Source organism: Berghia stephanieae, chromosome 12 (assembly GCF_034508935.2).
Source record: "Berghia stephanieae isolate SIO BIC M18660-M18661 chromosome 12, UCSD_Bste_1.3, whole genome shotgun sequence".
Lineage (NCBI taxonomy): Eukaryota > Metazoa > Mollusca > Gastropoda > Nudibranchia > Aeolidiidae > Berghia > Berghia stephanieae.
In genome coordinates, this window is record NC_088371.1 from 28,817,404 (window position 1) to 28,843,810 (window position 26,407).

Sequence of the window (26,407 nt, forward strand, 5' to 3'; positions counted from 1 at the left end):
AAACTATAGTGTCATCTAAGCCATCATCTGCCGTCGAGCGAAACCTTGAACTGTTGCCTTGAGTCAAAACAAAACCGGATGATCTTGTACTTGTACACATCAAAATGAAATTGTCATTGATAGTCTATTCAATGATTCCAAAACTCCGGTTTCACCTGAAAAAACTCTGGTCGGGAGCAAAAAATTTCCGGGTTCCGGGCAACTTCTGTCAAATTCCGGTGAGGTCAAATTCTTCCAAGGACACCCCCCCCCCCCCCCCTTCCAACCACCACATCATCATCACTGCCACTAGAATTATAACCATCATCACTACCACTACTACTGCAACCACCACCACATCATCATCATCATCATTACCACTACTACTACAACCACCACCACATCATCATCACTACCACTACCACAACTACCATCACTATTACACCCACCACCACCACATCATCATCACTACTACAACCACCACCACCACATCATCATCACTACCTCTACTACTACAACCACGACACCACATTATCACTACCACTACTACTACCCCACCACCGCCACATCATCATCACTACCACTACTACTACAATCACCACCACCACATCATCACTACCACTACTACTACAACTACCACCAACACCACATCATCACTACCACTACTACTACAACCACCACCACCACCATATCATCATTACCACTACTACTACAACCACCACCACTACATCATCACCACCACTACTACTGCAACAACCACCACCACTACATCATCATCACTGCAACTACCACTACTACTACAACCACCACTAGCACATCATCATCACTACCACTACTACTACAACCACCACCACCACATCATCACTACCACTACTACTACTACTACTACAACCACCACCACCACATCATTACCACTACTACTACAACCATCACCACCACATCATCATTACCACTACTACTACAAGCACCACCACCACATCATCATTACAACTACTACTACAACCACTACCACCACATCATTACTAACACTACTACTACAACCACTACCACCACATCATCACTACCACTACTACTACAACCACCACATCATCATCACTACCACTAAGCCATCATCTGCCGTCGAGCGAAACCTTGAACTGTTGCCTTGAGTCAAAACAAAACCGGATGATCTTGTACTTGTACACATCAAAATGAAATTGTCATTGATAGTCTATTCAATGATTCCAAAACTCCGGTTTCACCTGAAAAAACTCTGGTCTGGAGCAAAAAATTTCCGGGTTCCGGGCAACTTCTGTCAAATTCCGGTGAGGTCAAATTCTTCCAAGGACACCCCCCCCCCCCCCCCCCTTCCAACCACCACATCATCATCACTGCCACTAGAATTATAACCATCATCACTACCACTACTACTGCAACCACCACCACATCATCATCATCATCATTACCACTACTACTACAACCACCACCACATCATCATCACTACCACTACCACAACTACCATCACTATTACAACCACCACCACCACATCATCATCACTACTACAACCACCACCACCACATCATCATCACTACCTCTACTACTACAACCACGACACCACATTATCACTACCACTACTACTACCCCACCACCGCCACATCATCATCACTACCACTACTACTACAATCACCACCACCACATCATCACTACCACTACTACTACAACTACCACCAACACCACATCATCACTACCACTACTACTACAACCACCACCACCACCATATCATCATTACCACTACTACTACAACCACCACCACTACATCATCACCACCACTACTACTGCAACAACCACCACCACTACATCATCATCACTGCAACTACCACTACTACTACAACCACCACTAGCACATAATCATCACTACCACTACTACTACAACCACCACCACCACATCATCACTACCACTACTACTACTACTACTACAACCACCACCACCACATCATTACCACTACTACTACAACCATCACCACCACATCATCATTACCACTACTACTACAAGCACCACCACCACATCATCATTACAACTACTACTACAACCACTACCACCACATCATTACTAACACTACTACTACAACCACTACCACCACATCATCACTACCACTACTACTACAACCACCACATCATCATCACTACCACTAATACTACTACAACAGCTACCACATCATCATCACTACCACATCATCACTATCACCACTACTACAACCACCACCTCATCTTCATCACTACCACCATCACCACATCATCATCACTACCACTGCTACTACAACCACCACCACCACCACATCATCATTACTACCACTACTACTACAACAACAACAACCACTATCACATCCTCATCATCACTACCACTATTTCTACAACCACCAACACCACATCATCCTCACTACCACCAGTACTACAATCTCTACCATTTGATTTTGGTGCTTTACTTCATCATAGTATAATTCTAATCAGTTATATATTTAGAAGTATACAAAACGTAAACACAATGCCAAATACCATTCCAATTCCTTTTTCTTGTGTGCGGAAATTCCTCTTTCGGCATTGAAATTCCTACGAGTGGTGTCTGAAACTCCTGTGAGCCAAATTTAAAATTGGCGTCTCTGTCTATTTATCTTAATTCTTAAAAAAAGCTCACCTCTCAATCAACATCAACATCATCTTGCTAGAAATTGTAAGTTACCATATTTAACACCATCAATACAATTCTCCTTCTCATCTCCTCCTTTTCATCAACCTCCATCCCCTTCACCTCATCACCATCATCATCATCATCATCATCATCATCATCATCAGATACCCCCCTCCAAAATTCTAACCATTCATTTAATCACGGTATTAATCAAAGTTGCATCATTCATTTTTTCATCATCAAATTAATCGGCAATGACTGTATTACCGTTATGAAGTGAAAATATTGAAATATCACTTGCCTCCTTACTTTCTCCGCCTCCTCCTCCTCCTCCCCCCCCCCCCCCCCCCCCCCCCCCCCCCCCACCCACTCTTCTTCTTTCCATTTGATTTCTTTTTTGGTCCGGCATAACTAAATGAAAGATAGAGGGGGAGATGAACTATAAAAGACTGCGAAGAGAGAGAGAGAGAGAGAGAGAGAGAGAGAGAGAGAGAGAGAGAGAGAGAGAGAGGAGAGAGAGAGAGAGAGAGAGAGAGAGAGAGAGAGAGAGAGAGAGAGAGAGAGAGAGAGAGAGAGAGAGAGAGAGAGAGAGAGAGAGAAGAGAGATGGGCGAACAACTAATAGACACGAGAGAGAGAGAGAGTTGGTTCGATTGGTAGTCTGTGCGCAGAACTAAGCCCAGCAGAGAAAGTGGGTCATGCGCGGTGGCTCTGCCTATCTCTTTTGGTCGCCTCGACTTTACTCTATATATATATATATAGATAGTATGCAGATGACGTCACTCAGGCCTTTGTTATTGTTTTTGCCATCCGCGTTTGTGAGTTGTTCTCACTAAACTGTATTAACCAGACTATAAAAGTTCATGATTACACAGAGTTTGTGTGTTGGTCCGTTATACTTCCGGATGGCAATGTTGTGAACTCCTTGGCCAAGCGCATTCTATATATATATATATATATATATATATATATATATATATATATAATATATATATATATATATATATATATATATATATATATAACATTTTGAAAAGTGATTTCTTCAATGTAATTAGTGATATCTCTTTAACCAAACGATAGAGAAACGTATGCCCAATATGTTGACGTTCTCTCCGTAAGGGCAGATTATTTGTACTAACAATGTTCACGGTTCACGTCTTATGGAGCACTCACCCATGAACAAGATTTAATAGAATTTTATGGATTATTGGTCATGCCCTGATTGAACCGATTTCAATTATAATGTTTAGCCTCTCTTCATCTTCGAGATGCCTTTGATTTCCGATAAATGGCAAGCTAATTCTGCTTGTTTGTTTTTAAGGGTTTTACGGAGCTTGCAACACATTTAGGCCATATCAGCGCAAGTAAAAAGGATGAAAATGGGATAGTAAAAGTTTTAGAATTACAATTAAAGCACCCAAGAAAAAGTAAGACATAGGGGAACTGGGAACAAATAGGGATCAGATGTAGATTCCAAGAGCACACTACCAATGTACTTAGTTTGAGATCACCTATAAGTCTCATCCGGACACAAGCACAAAATCCAACAAAGAGGAATACACTCAAATGCTTACATTATACATTCAAAATAATAAATATAATAATACATAACAGAGAGATGATTTACAAGGAAAAAAATATCCTCTTCCCCCCCCCCCCCCAAATATCTACGCATTTGACTGTTTCCCTCCCAGCCAGGACTCCGGCCAGGGCCAGGACAAAACCAAATAATCTCATTCCAAGACAAAGACAGAAAGCGTGTTGGAAAACAGATATAAGGGGATAGAAGACACAGTTTGTCCCCCCCCCCCCCCCCTGCTAATTCTGCTTGAATAATCGTGACCCACAGTCTCAAAATGGTATTATGTCGGGACGAACGGATCAAACCTCTAAAGTCCCGATTTTCACGATCTATTTTAAGCTCAATTTTAATATTAATTGAATCTTTGATAAGCTCAAGTCAAACATTTTAGATTTTTCCACAGATTTTTGTTTACTTTTTGTATCACAAGAGTCTCATGGATACCAGACCGTAATTTTAAAAAAAAATATTAAAAAACAACAACAACAAAAACAAAACAAAACAAACAAACAAAAAAAACCCCAAAGCGCTTAGAGCCTATTTATGGGTTAGAATAAAGAGCTATTTACGTACTTGTTATAATTATTATTTGAGAATCGAAAACTCAACATTTTCATATTTATATCAAGTCAATAGGTGAATTTATGTTAAGAATTTACCTTAAATAAAGTAATGTAAATCGAGTGGTATGTCATACTAACACTAAGCTGGCCCCGTGGATTTTTGCACATTATGGACATTTTTTTCTGATTTGCATTGCAACCGCAAAATCTCCACTTTTTGCAAAGTTTTGGAAAATTCTTTGATTCTTTCTTTTTATTTTTTCGAAATTTGCGTTTCCCGCACTAAACTTGCAGCTTTTTGGGGGGATTCTTGCCAGAAAATTGTGCCTCCCCTCACAGCTTGTGCACGCCGTTATAAGTTTTCAACCAAGAGCTCTGCTGATGTTGAAAGGAGTTTTTCTTTGTACAATATGATTTAAGTGATCGAAGGAGAAGTTTGAGCCAGGCAACCCTAAAAGCTTTCATTTTTCTAATTTATAACAATTTCATTGACAGCCATTTTGTTATTCTTTTCCAAACTTTGTGCCTATTTCCAAATCAGCCCAATTTCTGGCAACATTTGCCCCATAATTTTGCATAATTTTGAGTTTGAAATTGCGTAATTCCGCGGGGATATTTTATTACATGTAGACGTCTAGTTTGTTGTTAGGCGTGATACAACATATTTAGAAACCTGCAAAATTTTTGCAAAATTTACTTATTTTCTTCTGCAAAATTCATCATTTTCTTTACAAAATTTTAAAATATTTTTTTGCAAAAAAAAAAAAAAAAAAAACGCGGGTCAGACAAAGGGTAAGGATAGCGATTCGAATCAGGAGTTTGAATAGTGATGATATTGACAATGTAAACAACCCAAAACACGAGTTTAATATTATAAAAATTCTTTCTTAACTCAAATTTATGAACCAGTTATATCATCAATTATTATTTATACATTAATGTAATTCTCGGGGCTATACTTTTAAACCAAACTCAGGGCTGTACATTCAAGCCAATCTGAGGGCTGTACATTCAAGCCATACTCAGGGCTGTACATTTAAGCCATACTCAGGGCTGTACATTTAAGCCAATCTGAGGACTGTACATTTAAGCCATACTCAGGGCTGTACAGTCAAGCCATACTCAGGGGCTGTACATTCAAGCCATACTCAGGGCTGTACATTTAAGCCAATCTGAGGGCTGTACATTTAAGCCAATCTGAGGCCTGTACAGTCAAGCTATAATCAGGGGCTGTACATTTAAGCCATACTCAGGGCTGTACATTCAAGCCATACTCAGGGCTGTACATTCAAGCCATACTCAGGGCTGTACAATTAAGCCAATCTGAGGGCTGTACATTTAAGCCAATCTGAGGCCTTTACAGTCAAGCCATACTCAGGGGCTGTACATTTAAGCCATACTCAGGGCTGTACATTCAAGCCATACTCAGGGCTGTACATTTAAGCCAATCTGAGAGCTGTACAGTCAAGCCATACTCAGGGCTGTACATTCAAGCCATACTCAGAGCTGTACATTCAAGCCATACTCAGAGCTGTACATTTAATCCATACTCAGAGCTGTACATTCAAGCCATACCCAGAGCTGTACATTCAAGCCATACTCAGGGCTGTACATTCAAGCCATACTCAGAGCTGTACATTCAAGCCATACTCAGAGCTGTACATTCAAGCCATACTCAGAGCTGTACATTTAAGCCATACTCAGGGCTGTACATTCAAGCCATACTCAGGGCTGTACATTCAAGCCATACCCAGGGCTGTACATTCAAGCCATACTCAGAGCTGTACACTCAAGCCATACTCAGAGCTGTACATTCAAGCCATACTCAGGGCTGTACATTCAAGCCATACTCAGGGCTGTACATTCAAGCCATACTCAGAGCTGTACATTCAAGCCATACTCAGAGCTGTACATTCAAGCCATACTCAGGGCTGTACATTCAAGCCATACTCAGAGCTGTACATTTGCCACCATTTTAATGTTCAACTCAGGATCTGGAAGAAAAGAACCAATGTACAAAACTCACCCTTTAGTTTATGGGATAGTTTTTAAATAGTATTGTATACTGCTTAACCATAATACCAAATTAAACCCTATTTTGTCCGCTATAGAAAGTATGAAAGTATGCGCTTGGCTAAGAAGCTCACAACATGGCCATCCGGAAGTATAACGGACCAACACACAAAACTCGGTTTAACATTGAACGTTAATAGATAGTATGCGCTTGGCTAAGATGCTCACAGCATTGCCATCCGGAAGTATAACGGACCAACACACAAAATTATGTGTAACCTTAAACGTTTATAGATAGAATGCAGTTGACGTCACTCAGGTCTTTGTTATTGTGTTTTGCCATCCGCGTTTATGAGTACCTGTCACTAATCAGTAATAACCAGACTATAGATAGTTCGAAGATGACGTCACTCAGGCCTTTGTTATTGTTTTTGCCATCCGCGTTTGTGAGTTGTTCTCACTAAACTGTATTAACCAGACTATAAAAGTTCATGGTTACACAGAGTTTGTGTGTTGGTCCGTTATACTTCCGGATGGCAATGTTATGAGTTTCTTAGCCAAGTGCATACTATCTATAGTCTGGTTGGTTAATATATAGTTTAGTGAGAATTACCCATAAACGCGGATGGCAATAAAAACAATAACAAAGACCTGAGTGACGTCGATTTCATATTATATCTATAGAAAGAACGAAATTGAGGTCGGCCAGCTCGTTGTTATTATTTAAAATTTTAGACAGCCTGTCAGTGATAAGTCTTCATTAAATGATACTATCATTCAATTAAATCAACAATCTACACACACCAACGCCTTTTTTCGTTTTATGGGACCACTTCCAAATGCCGCTAAATGGGAGCGAACTATATTCATGTTTTCATCCAACCTAGTCATCGATCACATGATTTGTTGCTGTAAAACGATAAGACATTTCTCAATGAATCGACACACGTTGCTTTGTTTATGACAAAGGTTAACATACCAATGAGTCACGCTGAGCAAAATGACCAATTGTTACATTGGATATTTCTCAAACTGTGAACACTTTTCACTATGTGGGTCATTTTGAACACACTTTGCAATGTGACCAATGACCTCGAGCACATGGAAATGTAATTATAGATAGTTCGAAGATGACGTCAGTCAGGCCTTTGTTATTGTTTTTGCCATCCGCGTTTGTGAGTTGTTCTCACTAAACTGTATTAACCAGACTATAAAAGTTCATGGTTACACAGAGTTTGTGTGTTGGTCCGTTATACTTCCGGATGGCAATGTTGTGAACTCCTTGGCCAAGCGCATTCTATCTATAGATCACCCCCATTAGAATAACACCAAATGAAATCCTATGTTCCAGTTCCAAATAAAATGAATAATATGATCTTACCGTTACTTATATTTTATCACAGAGATTTTCAAACTGTAAAATCGAATTAATTGTGACCCATCGTATCAAAACGGTATTCTGTCGGAATGAACCAAATGCTGAAAAGCCGAATAAAATGTTAAACTGGTTAAAAATATAAACTGTTGGCATTAGCACTCTAAAATATGGTATCCATTCTCATCAATAAATCGTATAAACTCAACACAAGTCTGATATTTCTGACAATACTGTGGTATTTGAGGCGAAGGGTCACAATTATTATCTTATCACTGTTAATATTATGATATCATAGCCGTGCTCTTGTCAACTGAAAACCGACTTGCTCGTGGACTCTTTAGCACAGATCTGACTCGAAGCAACACAGATACAACTCGGGTGGTTGCAAACGACAAGATCCCAATCACTACGTATACGGATGATAAAACATACTTCTCTCTTTCGCCTCTGAAAGCTATTCTAAAAAAAAAAAAAAAGCAATTCCCGAGGTCGTACCATTGTCATTGAGCCTTTATCACGCTCTTATGCTGTGTTAGCAATTATTATTATTATTATTATTATTATTATTATTATTATTATTATTATTATTATTATTATTATTATTATTATCTTTATTATGAATACATAAATCTCAGCTTTTCTTCACCCTTGACAGAGTAGAATCAATGGTATGTTAGAATGTGGCTCCTGTTTCATTTGCCTCTTGGACACAGAAACCACTGACGCATAACAGACTATTTTTTACAAGGCTGAAAAGTTTTGGGTTTTTTTCAGATTTTATTTTCTCTTTTTATTTCTTATTTTTCTTTTTATTCTTGAATTAATATTTTTTTTTTTTTTTTTTTTTTTGGTCTCCGTACGGGAAATGATCCAGCTCTCCTTTAATTCACAGTCAACAATTAACGACGACCCATAAGAAGTAAATGCTCTCTCTCTCTCTCTCTCTCTCTCTCTCTCTCTCTCTCTCTCTCTCTCTCTCTCTCTCTCTCTCTCTGAAAGACTATATCTCTTTTTCTGTCGTTCTTCTTCCTTCCTTCCTTCCTTCCTTCCTTTCTTTCTTTCTTTCTGTCCATATCTCTCTCCCTTCCCCATCTTTCGCTCGATGGATGGCAGTGGTGAGTGAGGTAGCGTGTACTTAGTGGTTGGTGTGTTAACGAAAATGTGTAGTAGAAATACCCTCAAACAAACAAAACTTGCTCAACACGTCCGTATCATGAAAAATATTCCATAAACGGAAACTGGTTTTAATCTATCAAATATTTCCTAACAAAATAAGTCTTAATATTTGTCTTAAAAGTGGCTTATGTGTTGCATTTCTAATTGGAAGAGAATTCTCTACACTATTCTGCCGTACTCTGGAAATATCCCATATTTAAAAATTGTCAAAAACTCTCAAACCTGGGACTTCACAAAGTCCCAGGTTTGAGAGTTTTTGCCAATATAAGGGTCATTTAAATCGATCGACATTTGAAGGACGAGTTTTCTGGCCAAATGTTTAAATATGGGATTTTCCAGAGTACGGCAGTATTGTGCATGGACAGTCCTTCAAAGTTATTGGTCTCATATCTAGGATCCTATAGTGTTACACAGATATAGCAATTGCTTGCTACCCTTTGCGGCTATGTGGTCTCGTGATATGACACTCGCTTTCGGATCGGAAGGTCGTGGGTTCGAGCCTCGCGTCCGGCGCATAGATGAGACCTTGGAGAAGACTCTTTACTCACATTCTCTCACCGTACTCAGGTGTATAACGAGTACCTGGGCGTTAACAGTGATGTCTTTGTCCAAACAAAATTTGTAATATCGCCTAACAGGCGTCATGACCCGTTCTAAATGTTACGTGTTGCTGTTGGCCAAGGACACCTTGTAAAGCGCTTTGAGTACGTTTAGTGGATAATGCCCTATATAAAAGCTCAAGTTCTTTTTTTTTTTTTTTTTGATAGATCGTCAGTCTATCGTAACGTGTTTTCCCCTGTATCTAAGCAGCAAACCTAGCTACCCATTCAATGCTGGGTGTATATTGAGATTAGTAACAAAAGAAATCGATTACATTCGAAATCGATACCGGTCCTTTGGCATCTTCACGGGTGGGGTGTGTCTTTTTTACGAAACCCGCCGAAACCCTGCGAAACCCGCCGAAACCCGACGAAACCCGACGAATCCCGACAAAGTTATGGGAAGTAGGTGGCAGTGGGGAGTGAACCCAGAACTCAGGGAAGTGTACACCATTGGGAGTGAACCTGGGACTGGGTTTCGGCGGGTTTCGTAAAAAAGAACCAGCTTTTTTACGAAACCCGCCGAAACCCGCCGAAACCCGGCGAAACCCGACAATATCCAGCAAAGTTATGGGAAGTAGACAACTGTTGGGAGTGAACCCGAGACTCAGGGAAGTGTACACCAGTCGGAAGTGAACCTGAGACTAAGGTTATCGGCCGGTTTCGGCGGGTTTCGGAAAAAAGAATTAGTGCTTTATTACGAAACCCGCCGAAACCCGCCGAAACCCGACAATATCCGGCAAAGTTATGGGAGTTTGGCAACAGTGGGGGGTGATCCTGGGAGTCGGGGAATTGCACACCAGTGGGGAGTTAATCTGGGACTGTGTAAAAAGGATATCCGTGGGAAATAAACCTGAGACTAAAGGGAGATGGATACCATTGAAAGTTGAAGCCGGATATGGGAGTTGAGTACCAGAGGAGAATGAACCTGACACTATAGAGGGTGGGCGCCAGTGGGGAGTGAACCTGGGACTCAGGGAATTTCACACTAGTGGGGAGTTAACCTGGGACTGTGTAAAAAGGATATCAGTGGGAAATAAACCTGGGACTAAAGGGAGATGGATACCATTGGGAGTTGAAGCCGGATATGGGAGTTGAGTACCAGAGGAGAATGAACCTGACACTATAGGAGATGGGCGCCAGTGTGGAGTGAACCTGGGACTCAGGGAAGTGCACACCAATTGGGAGTTAACCTTGGACTGTGGGAGATGGATAACTGTGGGTATCCGAGCCGAACTATAGGAGTTGGGTACCAGAGAAGAATGAACCTGACACTATAGAAGGTGGGCGCCAGTGGGGAGTGAACCTGGGATTCAGGGAATTGCACACCAGTGGGGATTTAACCTAGGAATATGTAAAAAGGATATCAGTGGGAAATAAACCTGGAATTAAAGGGAGATGGATACCATGAAAATTTGAAGCCGGGTATGAGAGTTTGGTACCAGAGGAGAATGAACCTGACAGTATAGGAGGTGGGCGCCAGTGGGGAGTGAACCTGGGACTATGTAAACAGGATATCAGTGGGAAATAAACCTGGAATTAAAGGGAGATGGATACCATGAAAATTTGAAGCCGGGTATGAGAGTTTGGTACCAGAGGAGAATGAACCTGACACTATAGGAGGTGGGCGCCAGTGGGGAGTGAACCTGGGACTATGTAAACAGGATATCAGTGGGAAATAAACCTGGGACTAAAGGGAGATGGATACCATTGGGAGTTGAAGCCGGATTTGGGAGTTGAGTACCAGAGGAGAGAGAAACCTGACACTATAGGAGATGGGCGCCAGTGTGGAGTGAACCTGGGACTCAGGGAAGTGCACACCAATTGGGAGTTAACCTTGGACTGTGGGAGATGGATAACTGTGGTATCCGAGCCGAACTATAGGAGTTGGGTACCAGAGGAGAATGAACCTGACACTAAAGAAGGTGGGCGCCAGTGGGGAGTGAACCTGGGATTCAGGGAATTGCACACCAGTGGGGATTTAACCTGGAATATGTAAAAAGGATATCAGTGGGAAATAAACCTGGAATTAAAGGGAGATGGATACCATGAAAATTTGAAGCCGGGTATGAGAGTTTGGTACCAGAGGAGAATGAACCTGACACTATAGGAGGTGGGCGCCAGTGGGGAGTGAACCTGGGACTATGTAAACAGGATATCAGTGGGAAATAAACCTGGGACTAAAGGGAGATGGATACCATTGGGAGTTGAAGCCGGATTTGGGAGTTGAGTACCAGAGGAGAGAGAAACCTGACACTATAGGAGATGGGCGCCAGTGTGGAGTAAACCTGGGACTCAGGGAAGTGCACACCAATTGGGAGTTAACCTTGGACTGTGGGAGATGGATAACTGTGGGTATCCGAGCCGAACTATAGGAGTTGGGTACCAGAGGAGAATGAACCTGACACTAAAGGAGGTGGGCGTTAGTGGGGAGTGAACCTGGGATTCAGGGAATTGCACACCAGTGGGGATTTAACCTGGGAATATGTAAAAAGGATATCAGTGGGAAATAAACCTGGGACTAAAGGAAGATGGATACCCTTGACAGTTGAAGCCGGATATGAGAGCTTGGTACCAGAGGAGAATGAACCTGACACTATAGGGGGTGGGCGCCAGTGGGAGTGAACCTGGGACTATGTAAACAGGATATCAGTGGGAAATAAACCTTGGACTAAAGGGACATGGATATCATTGAAAGTTGAAACCGGATATGAAAGTTTGGTACCAGAGGAGAATGAACCTGACACAATAGGAGGTGGGCGCCAGTGGAGAGTGAACCTGGGACTCAGGGAATTGCACACCAGTGGGGAGTTAACCTGGGAATATGTATAAAGGATATCAGTAGGAAATAAATCTGGGACTAAAGGGAGATGGACACCATTGGGAGTTGAAGCCGGATTTATTTCCCACTGATATCCTTTTTTAGATATTCACAGGTTCACTCCCCACTGGCGCCCACCTTTTATAGTGTCAGGTTCATTCTCCTCTGGTACCCAACTCCTATAGTTCTGCTCGGATACCCACAGTTATCCATCTCCCACAGTCCCAGGTTAACTCCCAATTGGTGTGCACTTCCCTGAGTTCCAGGTTCACTCCACACTGGCGCCCATCTCCTATAGTGTCAGGTTCATTCTCCTCTGGTACTCAACTCCCATATCCAGCTTCAACTTTCTATGGTATCCATCTCCCTTTAGTCCCAGATTTATTTCCTACTGACATCCTTTTTACATAGTCCCAGGTTCACTCCACACTGGCGCCCATCTCCTACAGTATCAGGTTTCTCTCTCCTCTGGTACCCAACTCCCAAATCCGGCTTCAACTCCCAATGGTATCCATCTCCCTTTAGTCCCAGATTTATCTCCTAATGATCTCCTTTTTACATAGTCCCAGGTTCACTCCCCACTGGCGCCCACCCCCTATAGTGTCGGGTTCATTCTCCTCTGGTACCAAGCTCTCATATCCGGCTTCAACTTTCAATGGTATACATCTCCCTTTAGTCCCAGGTTTATTTCCCACTGATATTCTGTTTACATAGTCCCAGGTTCACTCCCCACTGGCGCCCACCTTCTATAGTGTCAGGTTCATTCTCCTCTGGTACCAAACTTTCATATCCAGCTTCAACTTTCAATGATGTCCATCTCCCTTTAGTCCCAGTTTTATTTCCTACTGATATCCTGTTTACATAGTCCCAGGTTCACTCCCCATTGGCGCCCACCCCCTATAGTGTCAGGTTCATTCTCCTCTGGTACCAAGCTCTCATATCCGGCTTCAACTTTCAATGGTATTCATCTCCCTTTAGTCCCAGGTTTATTTCCCACTGATATCCTTTTTACATAGTCCCAGGTTCACTCCCCACTGGCGCCCACCTCCTATAGTGTCGTGTTTCTCTCTCCTCTGGTACCCAACTCCCAAATCCGGCTTCAACTCCCAATGGTATCCGTCTCCCTTTAGTCCCAGATTTATTTCCTACTGATCTCCTTTTTACATAGTCCCAGGTTCACTCCCCACTGGCGCCCACCCCCTATAGTGTCAGGTTCATTCTCCTCTGGTACCAAGCTCTAATATCCGGCTTCAACTTTCAATGGTATCCATCTCCCTTTAGTCCCAGGTTTTTTTCCCACTGATATCCTTTTTACATATTCCCAGGTTAAATCCCCACTGGTGTGCAATTCCCTGAATCCCAGGTTCACTCCCCACTGGCGCCCACCTTCTATAGTGTCAGGTTCATTCTTCTCTGGTACCCAACTCCTATAGTTCGGCTCGGATACCCACAGTTATCCATCTCCCACAGTCCAAGGTTAACTCCCAAGTGGTGTACACTTCCCTCAGTCACAGGTTCACTCCACACTGGCGCCCATCTCCTATAGTGTCAGGTTCATTCTCCTCTGGTACTCAACTCCCATATCCGGCTTCAACTTTCAATGGTATCCATCTCCCTTTAGTCCCAGGTTTATTTCCCACTGATATCCTTTTTACACAGTCCCAGGTTAACTCCCCACTGGTGTGAAATTCCCTGAGTCCCAGGTTCACTCCCCACTGGCGCCCACCTTCTATAGTGTCAGGTTCATTCTCCTCTGGTACTCAACTCCCATATCCGGCTTCAACTTCCAATGGTATCCATCTCCCTTTAGTCCCAGGTTTATTTCCCTCTGATATCCTTTTTACACAGTCCCAGGTTAACTCCCCACTGGTGTGCAATTCCCTGACTCCCTGGATCACCCCCCACTGTTGCCAAACTCCCATAACTTTGCCGGATATTGTCGGGTTTCGGCGGGTTTCGGCGGGTTTCGTAATAAAGCACTAATTCTTTTTTACGAAACCCGCAGAAACCGGCCGATAACCTTAGTCTCAGGTTCACTCCCGACTGGTGTACACTTCCCTGAGTCTCGGGTTCACTCCCAACAGTTGTCTACTTCCCATAACTTTGCTGGATATTGTCGGGTTTCGCCGGGTTTCGGCGGGTTACGGCGGGTTTCGTAAAAAACACTGGTTCTTTTTTACGAAACCCGCCGAAACCCAGTCCCAGGTTCACTCCCCAATGGTGTACACTTACCCGAGTTCTGGGTTCACTCCCCACTGCCACCTACTTCCCATAACTTTGTCGGGATTCGTCGGGTTTCGGCGGGTTTCGGCGGGTTTCGGCGGGTTTCGGCGGGTTTCGGCGGGTTTCGTAAAAAAGACACACCGCACGGGTGTGTCTTTTTTACGAAACCCGCCGAAACCCGCCGAAACCCGCCGAAACCCTGCGAAACCCGCCGAAACCCGACGAAACCCGACGAATCCCGACAAAGTTATGGGAAGTAGGTGGCAGTGGGGAGTGAACCTGGAACTCAGGGAAGTGTACACCATTGGGGAGTGAACCTGGGACTGGGTTTCGGCGGGTTTCGTAAAAAAGAACTAGTGCTTTTTTACGAAACCCGCCGAAACCCGGCAAAACCCGACAATATTCAGCAAAGTTATGGGAAGTAGACAACTGTGGGGAGTGAACCCGAGACTCAGGGAAGTGTACACCAGTCGGGAGTGAACCTGAGACTACGGTTATCGGCCGGTTTCGTATAAAAGAATTAGTGCTTTTTTTACGAAACCCGCCGAAACCCGACAATATCCGGCAAAGTTATGGGCGTGGGAGTTTGGCAACAGTGGGGGGTGATCCTGGGAATCAGGGCGGTGTACACCAGTAGGGAGTGAACCTGGGACTATGTAAAAAGGATATCAGTGGGAAATAAACCTGGGACTAAAGGGAGATGGATACCATTGAAAGTTGAAGCCGGATATGGGAGTTGAGTACCAGAGGAGAATGAACCTGACACAAAAGGAGGTGGGCCCCAGTGGGGAGTGAACTTGAGAATCAGGGAATTGCACACCAGTGGAGAGTTAACCTGGGAATATCTAAAAAGGATATCAGTGGGAAATAAATCCGGCTTCAACTCCCAATGGTATCCATCTCCCTTTAGTCCCAGATTTATTTCCAACTGATATCATTTTTACATAGTCCCAGGTTCACTCCCCACTGGCGCCCACCTCCTATAGTGTCAGGTTCATTCTCCTCGTGTTCGTGGATAGCTCATACGGTAGAGTCACGCTCTCACCGGCCTGCGGAGTTGTCGTACCAATAAGGTCGCGGGTTCAAACCCCACCACCGCCGCGAAAATTTTTTATTCTCTATTATTGTCTTCTGGCACTTTTCTACTCACTTCATCTCTTGTTGTTACCAACATAAGTGCCTGCTACACTCACTTTTCTGAATTAAAAATTCACCCCATATACCGGAGCATACTCAATGTCTCAATCGTTTCTATGTTATATGTTTGTGTTGAGAATATTGGCTATTAAGCTTAACTGCTGGCCAGGTAACTTCGCGATGGTTGTGCGTTGAACCCGCGGTCTCCAGAAGTCAGTGAGAGAGAGCTCTAGAAATGAATGACTTGAGTTTGATACGAATATTTTTGTGTTCGTGGATAGCTCATACGGTAGAGTCACGCTCTCACCGGCCAGGCGGAGTTGTCGTATCAATAAGGTCGCGGGTTCAAACCCGGCCACCCCGCGAAAATTTTTTATTCTCTATTGTCTTCTGGCACTTTTCTACTCACTTCATCTCTTGTTGTCTCCTCTGGTACCCAACTCTCATATCCGGCTTCAACTTTCAATGGTATCCATCTTCCTTTCGTCCCAGGTTTATTTCCCACTGATATCCTTTTTACATATTCCCAGGTTAACTCCCCACTTGTGTGCAATTCCCTGAGTCCCAGGTTCACTCCCCACTGGTGTCCACCTTCTATAGTGTCAGGTTCATTCTCCTCTGGTACTCAACTCCCATATCCGGCTTTAACTTTCAATGGTATCCATCTCCCTTTAGTCCCAGGTTTATTTCCCACTGATATCCTTTTTACATAGTCCCAGGTTCACTCCCCACTGGCGCCCACCTCCTATAGTGTCAGGTTCATTCTTCTCTGGTACCAAACTTTCATATCCGGCCTCAACTTTCAATGGTATCCATCTCCCTTTAGTACCAGGTTTATTTCCCACTGACATCCTTTTTACATAGTCCCAGGTTCACTCCCCACTGGTGTACACCGCCCTGATTCCCAGGATCATCCCCCCCCCCCCCCCCCCCCCCCCGCTGTTGCCAAACTCCCATAACTTTGCCGGATATTGTCGGGTTTCGGCGGATTTCGTAAAAAAAGCACTAATTCTTTTTTACGAAACCCGCCGAAACCGGCCGATAACCTTAGTCTCAGGTTCACTCCCGACTGGTGTACACTTCCCTGAGTCTCGGGTTCACTCCCCACAGTTGTCTACTTCCCATAACTTTGCTGGATATTGTCGGGTTTCGCCGGGTTTCGGCGGGTTTCGTAAAAAAGCACTAGTTCTTTTTTACGAAACCCGCCGAAACCCAGTCCCAGGTTCACTCCCCAATGGTGTACACTTCCCTGAGTTCCAGGTTCACTCCCCACTGCCACCTACTTCTCATAACTTTGTCGGGATTCGTCGGGTTTCGGCGGGTTTCGGCAGGTTTCGGCGGGTTTCGTAAAAAAAGACACACCGAGTGCTCTTCTAGCAGATCTATCGAGACCCCTGCATCGAACTTGAAATCGATGATGTTTATTTTTGATCCTAATGCAATTATGTATAACAATTTGAAGGCACCAATTCGATAAGTAGTATCGACCAAAATCGATTCTGTCCCGTCATATAAAAACATTCGATCACAGGTGATTGTATAACATATAATCAATAATTTAAAAATATTTACCTCATTAATTTGCGTCAGAACATCTGCTACACTTGTAAATGATAAAAAAACGTTTTTCATATTTGCTCTCTTGTTCTCACCGCCCCAAACCGGTTTTATGTCCAAACAAATAAAAATTGTCTAATTAATTGCGCACCTTTTATCAATAACTATTGTTCTATTTCAATTCGTGTTTCCTTACAAAGGAGCATTCAATTTCTTGCCCCATCAATGTTTTTGTTTATTCACCTTATCTACGCCACTACCACATTATCTCATTCGTCTGTAGTGTTTCATTCATCCTATTTTGTTGATAAAGGGGAAACCCGACAGGCCCACCGTTTGTCTTCGTCTAATAAATTAAAGCTTACAATTCAATATGTATGGTTATTTTTTCCTTCTAGCTTCAAGCAGCAACATTTTCATTACTCGAAAGTATGACACTTAGCTCAGGATATCCGTATTATTGATGAGAATGAATTAAAATTAAAAACAAAACAAAAAACAACAAAAAAAAAACCCACAAAAAAATCAACCATTTATAGATAGTTCGAAGATGACGTCACTCAGGTCTTTGTTATTGTTTTTTGCCATCCGCGTTTATGAGTAATGCTCACTGAACTGTATTAACCTGACTATAAACATTCATCGATACACACCGTTTAATGTGTTGGTCCGTTATACTTCCGGATGGCAATGTTGTGAGCTTCTTAGCCAAGCGCATACTATCTCTAGATAGAACGAAGATGTCATTCAGGCCTTTGTTATTGTTTTTGTTTTTTTTACCATCCATGTTTGTGAGTAATTCTCACTAAACTGTATAACCAGACTATAAACGTTTAAGGTTACACATAGTTTTGTTTGTTGATCAGTTAAACTTCCGGATGGCAATGTTGTGAGCTTCTTTGCTAAGTGCATACTGTCTATAATATAGATAGAATGCGCTTGGCCAAGGAGTTCACAACATTGCCATCCGGAAGTAAAAGGGACCAACACACAAACTCTGTGTAACCATGAACTTTTATAGTCTGGTTAATACAGTTAGTGAGAACAACTCACAAACGCGGATGGCAAAAACAATAACAAAGACCTGAGTGACGTCATCTGCATACTATCTATAGATAGAATGAAGTTGACATCACTCAGGTCTTTGTTATTGTTTTTTGCCATCCATGTTTATGAGTAATTCTCACTTAACTGTATTATCCAGACTATAAAAGTTCATGGTTACACATAATTTTGTGTGTTGGTCCGTATTACTTCCGGATGGCAATGTTGCGAGCTTCTTAGCCAAGTGCATAATATCTTTTGATAGTTCGAAGATGACGTCACTCAGGCCTTTGTTATTGTTTTTTGCCATCCACGTTTGTGACTTGTTCTCACTAAACTGTATTAACCAGACTATAAAAGTTCATGGTTACACAGAGTTTGTGTGTTGGTCTGTTATACTTCCGGATGGCAATGTTGTGAACTCCTTGGCCAAACGCATTCTATCTATAGATAGAATAAAGTTGACGTCACTCAGGTCTTTGTTTGTTTTTGTTTGTTTTTTGTTTTGTTTTTGTTTTGTTTTTTTTTTTTTTGTTTTTTTTAACGCCATCCGTGTTTATGAGTAATTCTCACTAAACTGTATTAACCAGACTATAGATAGTATGCAGATGACGTCACTCAGGCCTTTGTTATTGTTTTTGCCATCCGCGTTTGTGAGTTGTTCTCACTAAACTGTATTAACCAGACTATAAAAGTTCATGGTTACACAGAGTTTGTGTGTTGGTCCGTTATACTTCCGGATGGCAATGTTGTGAACTCCTTGGCCAAGCGCATTCTATCCATAAACGTTTAAGGTTACACGTAGTTTTGTGTGAGCTGCTTAGCCAAGCGCACAAAATTATTAATTACACTATATAGATAGTATGCACTTGGCTAAGGAGCTCACAACATTGCCATCCGGAAGTATAACGGATCAACACACAAAACTATGTGTAACCATGAACGTTTATTAGTCTGGATAATACAGTTAAGTGAGAATTAGTCATGATCGTGGATGGCAAAAAACAATAACAAAGACCAGAGTGACGTCAACTTCATTCTATCTATTCTTTCTCAATGAAATGACGTAAAGTGGGAAGCCTTTTTGACGTTTCTCAATTTGAAAATGCGTAGATACAGTACATTTCCATGTGCTCGACGAGGCCATTGGTCACATTGGATTATGTGCTCAAAGTGACCCAAATAGTGAAAAGTGTTCACAGTTTTTGAAACATCGAACATCACGATTGGTCATTTTGTTCAGCTTGACACATGGGTATGCTTACAACTGTCATAAACAAGCAGCGTGTTTACATTTCTGAAGAAATATTCAATCGTTGGACAACAAACCATGTGATTGCTGACTTGGTTGGACGAAAACATGAGTATAGATCGCTCTCATTGTGTCATAAAACGAAATACGGGAGGGAGAGGGGGATGGCAGTAATAGAAACTACTATGTCAAATAATGAAAGAGTGAAAATGGAGAGGCTTCATTTTCACTCTTTCGTTAGTATTTTCACGATCACAGGCTTCAGGCAGCCCCTACCGCTTTCTACTAGGCCAGATAATATGATTATTCCGACGTGCACTTATTTGCAGGTCTGATAACCCAATTCCTTATGGGCTCCTTGTTGTAATGGAAATCTCAAAAAAATGACGCAAAATAAGGTCCATGACACCAATCTTAAACTCAGTCCATAAGTGGGTTCGGATGTCAGACCTGCATATATGTACACGTCGGATTATTCTATTTATCCTGCTCGGCAGATATCTACCATGCTCTGAAAAAAAAAAACAAACAAACAAAAAACACATTTCTAAAATATGGCCAGAAAACTCGTTCTTCAATACCGATCAATTAAACTGGCTTATCTTGTCCAAAAAAAAAAAAAAAATCTCAAACCCGAGAAATTCCTTGAAGTCCCAGGTTTGAAAGTTGTTGACGAGATGATCATTTTAGTCAACCGATTTTTGGAGGACGAATTTCTGGCCAAAATTTTAAAACCTTCTACGTGTTTTGTTTTCAGAGTAGGATAGAATATTCATGTCGGTGTGTAGTGTGTAGCTCCTTGACGTCGTGTTTGTCGTTTGTAATGAGCACATTATAACATTAAATTAATCGTTCTAAATGTACACATTTATCTTCGGTATCATTCATTCCCTTCTAAGTGCACAACATAGATTGCCAATTTAGTGCTTTTAATACCAAATTCCACAAAGTATTTCGGAGCCGTTTGGCATGCATGACTAATATTATTAGTTTAGTTTTTGGCATTGGTTGGCAATTAATTAAAAAATAGTCACTTAAAATGCATGAATAACATTATTAGTTTAGTTTTTGGCATTGGTTGTCAATTAATTAAAAAAGGGTCACTTAAATTCATTTCTTATAATACACAAATTAAGATACTCACCCGTTCTCGAGCAATCGCTCTGAATGAAAATAGGGATTATGTGTAACACGCCTAACAGGCACAGCTGTGTTTTAGAAGCTCTGTGTGGTTTTTAATTAATTTACAGCGTGTTTTATCATTGCACAGTGTAAAAAATCATTGTGGTCAAGTCATATCTTATGTTGATCCATAAAATATGAATTATTTGAGTTATACCAAGGTCTAAATTTATAATTCAATCTATTAAATAACTAAACTATTAATTAAATCTTTAAATGATTTTACATCATTATTACCACAATTATAATTATCATTATTTTTATTATTATCATTATTATTATTATTATTATTATTATTATTTATTATTATTATTATTATTATTATTATTATTATTATTATTATTATTATTATTATTATTATTGTTATTATTATAATAATAATAATAATTATTATTATTATTATTATTATTATTATTATTATTATTATTATTATTATTTATTATTATTGCTGTTATTAGTACTGTTATTATCATTATTATTTTCATTGTTCGCCTTGCTTTATTATTGATTTTACTTATTTGATTTGTTGATGAAATATATTCTTGTATGAGTTACATTGGCAATTGCCTAAAATAAACGTTTTTTTTTAACTTGAACTTGCTATCATTCTTTCCCTTCTCAGTGCACAACACAGATTGCCAATTTAGTGCTTTTAATACCAAATTCCACAAAGTATTTCGGAGCCATTTGGCATGCATGAATAATATTATTAGACGTCTAGTTTAGTTTTTGGCATTGGTTGTCAATTAATTAAAAAAGAGTCACTTAAATTCATTTTTTTAAAATACACAAATTAAAATACTCACCCGTTCTACACCCTTGAGCAATCGCTCTGAATGAAATTAGGGATTATGTGTAACACGCCTAACAAGCACAGCTGTATTTTAGAAGCTCTGTGTAGTTTTTAATTAATTTACACCGTGTTTTATCATTGGGATTCTATATTATGTGTACTTGTTTGTGATATTCTGGAGTACACTATAGTGTTGAAAATGCGGATTTTCATAAAATATTTTAAGAGTTATTATTATAACCTTTTAAATTTTTAAAACAAATTAAATTTTACACATTTTAGATCTCAGAATATTTTATTTGTTTATATCTGTATGTGTTGAACTGGACTCATCGTCTCCAAATATCCATCAAAAATGTCAATAGGATTCAATAGTCGTACCGTCACTTCCTTCCTAATGACGCATGGTAACTTAGTAACACTGGCTCTAAACTATCGGAACAGTGGCGGACGCCGTATGAAATATTTCTCCGGCGAGCTTAAAAGCGTATCCAGAGGAAAAAAACCCCATCAATTTGATCATGTTTTGACTTTTACACATTCGGATCACAAGGCATATGAAAAGGGAATGAAAAGTTCTCGCCAGCATGAAGAATAAAAAGTAAAGATTTGCCGGGCGCGTGACATCAGACTACTGAATCCAATTACACCAATAAGAGGTAGGAGAAAACAAAGGAAGATTGAAACTATCAAAAACAGTAGAGAGTTCGAAGATGACGTCACTCGGGTCTTTGTCATTGTTTTTTGGCATCGGGCGGCGTTTATGAGTAATGTTCACTGAACTGTATTAACCCGACTATACACGTTCATGGATACACACAGTTTTGTGTGTTGGTCCGTAACACATAAAACTGTGTGTATCCATGAACGTGTATAGATAGTATGCAGATGACATCACTCAGGCCTTTGTTATTGTTTTTGCCATCCGCGTTTGTGAGTTGTTCTCACTAAACTGTATTAACCAGACTATAAAAGTTCATGGTTACACAGAGTTTGTGTGTTGGTCCGTTATACTTCCGGATGGCAATGTTGTGAACTTCTTGGCCAAGCGCATTCTATCTATAGTCAGGTTACTACACATAATAATGGCCAATGAAACAAACAAGAGAACATCTCACTTTGCCATCACACAACACAACGACTCAATACACCTGTCGTAATCAAAACATGAAAGCCCGCCACCTCCTCTGAATAACACGCGTAGTAAATACGACTCATGGAGTCCTCAACTATTTATGCATGAACTTAAATGAACTTAAACTGCCAATCAATAGGCTTCAACTGTCGTAACGTCATTTCCTTCCTAATTAATGACGCATGGTAACTTAGTAACACTGGCTCTAAACTTTCTGAACAATGGCGGACGCCCGTATGAAATATTTCTCCTGCGAGCATAAAATCATATCCCGAGAAAAAAAAACATAAATTTGATAATGTTTTGAATTTTACACAAAGGAAGAGGCAGGCCAGCAAGAACTTGGATAGATGATGAGAGGACATGGACAGGATTGTCGGCAGCCGAATGCAGTTTTTTGTTTATTTCATTTCAATTTGATTTGTTTATTGTCATTTTCTGCCGTTGGTTTTGATGTTTAAATTAAAATGCAAGTTCATCAAAATCATTCTTATCTGGTCGTTATCAATTTGATGTCGATTCATTCCTCGCTAATTTGACACTGGGGAGGCTCTAAGAAAGCTGAATGTTGTTAAAATTTAACCGATCGTATCAATTCGGTATTATTATCAGGGTAAATCTTCAAGCTTCAATCGTCAATCCTCTCCGGGCCTTGAAGGGATCTCCACCTGGTCCAGTCAGCAGCTATTCTTGGGGCCATCCCGAGGGACAGACCTCTCTACGGTATGTCTCCAAGAGTAAATCAGCAGGTACTAAATTGTTAATTTAACCAGTTAATTGCTGCATTCTGGAAAGACACTTATATAAAAATTTTGGCCAGAAAACTCGTCCTTCGATTATGTATCGATCGATTTAAATGGCCCTCATCTTGGCAAAAATTCTCAAACTTGGGATTTCGCGAAGTCTTGAGGTGGCGAGTTACAAAAGTAAACTATCGTGCTCTCTCTCTTTCTCTAGTAAGAGTGTAAAGATGTGAGAGTTTAAAGATGTAAGAATGTAAAGATGTAACAGTGTACAATTGTAAGAGTGTGAAGATTTAACAGTATACAAAATAGAGTGTCAAGGTGTAAGCGCGTAAGGATGTAACAACGAGAGATGAAGTGAGTAGAAAAGTGACAAAAGGCAAAAGAGAATAAAAAATTTTCGCGGCGGTGATGGGGTTTGAACCCGCGACCTTACTGGTACGACAACTCCGCCTGGCCCGTGAGAGCGTGACTCTATCGTATGAGCTATCCATGATGTTAATTATATCCACGGATAGCTCATGCGGTAGAGTCACGCTCTCACCGGCCAGGCGGAGTTGTCGTACCAGTAAGGTCGCGGGTTCAAACCCCCATCACTGCCGCGATACATTTTTATTCTCTATTGTCTTTAGGCACTTTCCTACTCACTTCATCTCTTGTTGTTACCAACATAAGTGCCTGCTCCACTCACTTTTCTGAATTAAGGATGTAACAGTGTACAATTATTGTAAGACTGTAGAGATGTAAAAGTGTAATTATCTTACAGTATATCAAGAATGTAAAGACGTGAGAGTGTAAAGATGGGAGAATGTGTAACTCTAAGATGTGCGGCTATGTGGTCTAATGGTATGACACTCGCCTTCGGATCGGAAGGTCCTGGGTTCGAGCCTCGCACGGCGCATATTTGAGTGCTTGGAGAAGGCGCTTTACTCACATTCTCTCACATTCTCTCATGTGTAAAATGAGTACCTGACCTTTACCGGCGTTGTCTCTTTCCGAAAAAAATTGTACTATCGCCTAACAGGCGTCATGTCCCGTCCTCAATGTTAAATGTTGTTGTTAGTCAGGGACCCCTTGTAAAGCGCTTTGGAGCACGTTTAATGGATTTCGCGCTATATAAACGCTCACGGTCAAGCTCAATAGTAGTAGTATTAGTAGTAGTAGTAGTAGTAGTAGTAGTAGTAGTAGTAGTAGTAGTAGTAGTAGTAAGTAGTAGTAGAGTAGTGTGGTAGTGGTAGTAGTAGTAGTAGTAGTAGTAGTAGTAGTAGTAGTAGTAGTAGTAGTAGTAGTAGTATAGTAGTAGTAGTAGTAGTAGTAGTAGTAGTAGTAGTAGTAGTAGTAGTAGTAGTAGTAAGTAGTAGTAGTAGTATAGTAGTAGTAAGTAGTAGTAGAGTAGTAGTAGTAGTAGTAGTAGTAGTAGTAGTAGTAGAGTAGTTGTAGTAGTAGTAGTAGTAGTAGTAGTAGTAGTAGTAGTAGTAGTAGTAGTAGTAGTAGTAGTAGTAGAGAGTAGTGGTAGTGGAGAGTAGTAGTAGTAGTAGTAGTAGTAGTAGGAGGAGGAGGAGGAGGAGGAGGAGGAGGAGGAGTAGAAGTAGTAGTAGTAGTAGTAGTAGTAGTAGTAGTAGTAGTAGTAGTAGTAGTAGTAGTAGTACCAACATGATTGGGGCCTTTCGGTCATTCATTTGGGTGTTTCGAAAGCAATATCCTTAGATATTATATTTCTGAGCCTTATACAAACTTGAAATGCTCATTTCATTTAGTTTCTCGATAAACCGGATAATTTTGTAATTAGACTAGAGATTACTGTGAATGATGAAGGTTAGAGTTTATTTTGATTTTGGTGTGCTGTTAACTTTTATATAAACTTTTGTATTATGCACACTTTTTTTTTCCACATGTGAGGACAAAATACACATTTATTTTTGTTAAAAAATACACTTTTAAAATTGAGCTGTTATATTGCGCAATATCCACTAAACGTGCGCAAAGCGCTTTACAAGGGTCCCTAGCCAACAGCAACACATAACATGTAGAACGAAACATGACGCCTGTTAGGCGATATTACAAATATTTCCGACAGAGACAAGGATGTTAACGGCCAGGTACGGTGATAGAATATGAGTTAAGAGTCTTTTCCAAGGACTCAACTATGCGCCGACCGAGGCCCGAACCCAGGACCTTCCGATCCGAAAGCGAGTGTCATACCACAAGACCACATCGCCGTACTTTTGAGGATCAGAGAATACACTTTTCATCGTGGGAAGATTGACAGGTCTGTGTTACATACCAGGGCCTTGGGCTAATTTCAGACGTCATGAGTCATTTCCTAGGACTTCATATAGATGTCGCTGGTCATTTCTCATACAGCGATTTGTATGGTAAAGTTATAGGTAGAATGAAGCTGACGTCACTCGGGTCTTTGTTATTGTTTTTTGCCATCCGCGTTTATGAGTAAAGCTCACTAAACTGTATGAACCAGACTATAAACGTACAAAGTTACACATAGTTTTGTGTGTGTTGGTCCGTTATACTTCCGGATGGCAATGTTGTGAGCTTCTTAGCCAAG

General features: G+C 40.9%; 1 protein-coding gene across 8 annotated transcripts in view; it reads right to left on the reverse strand.

Moving 5' to 3' along the window:
• Positions 1 to 26,407, reverse strand: part of LOC144957525 (uncharacterized) — a 62,367-nt gene that overhangs the window by 23,404 nt on the left and 12,556 nt on the right. For 2 of the 8 annotated variants that reach the window (XM_078888863.1, XM_078888856.1), the window contains exon 1: positions 8,186 to 8,532. The exons of 5 other annotated variants lie outside the window; for them this stretch is intronic. The gene's annotated coding sequence lies outside the window, so the exon portion shown is untranslated. Of the gene's footprint in view, positions 1 to 8,185; positions 8,533 to 21,979; positions 22,152 to 26,407 lie in introns of those variants that run through there. One more of the 8 variants, XM_078888859.1, reaches the window with a different exon arrangement.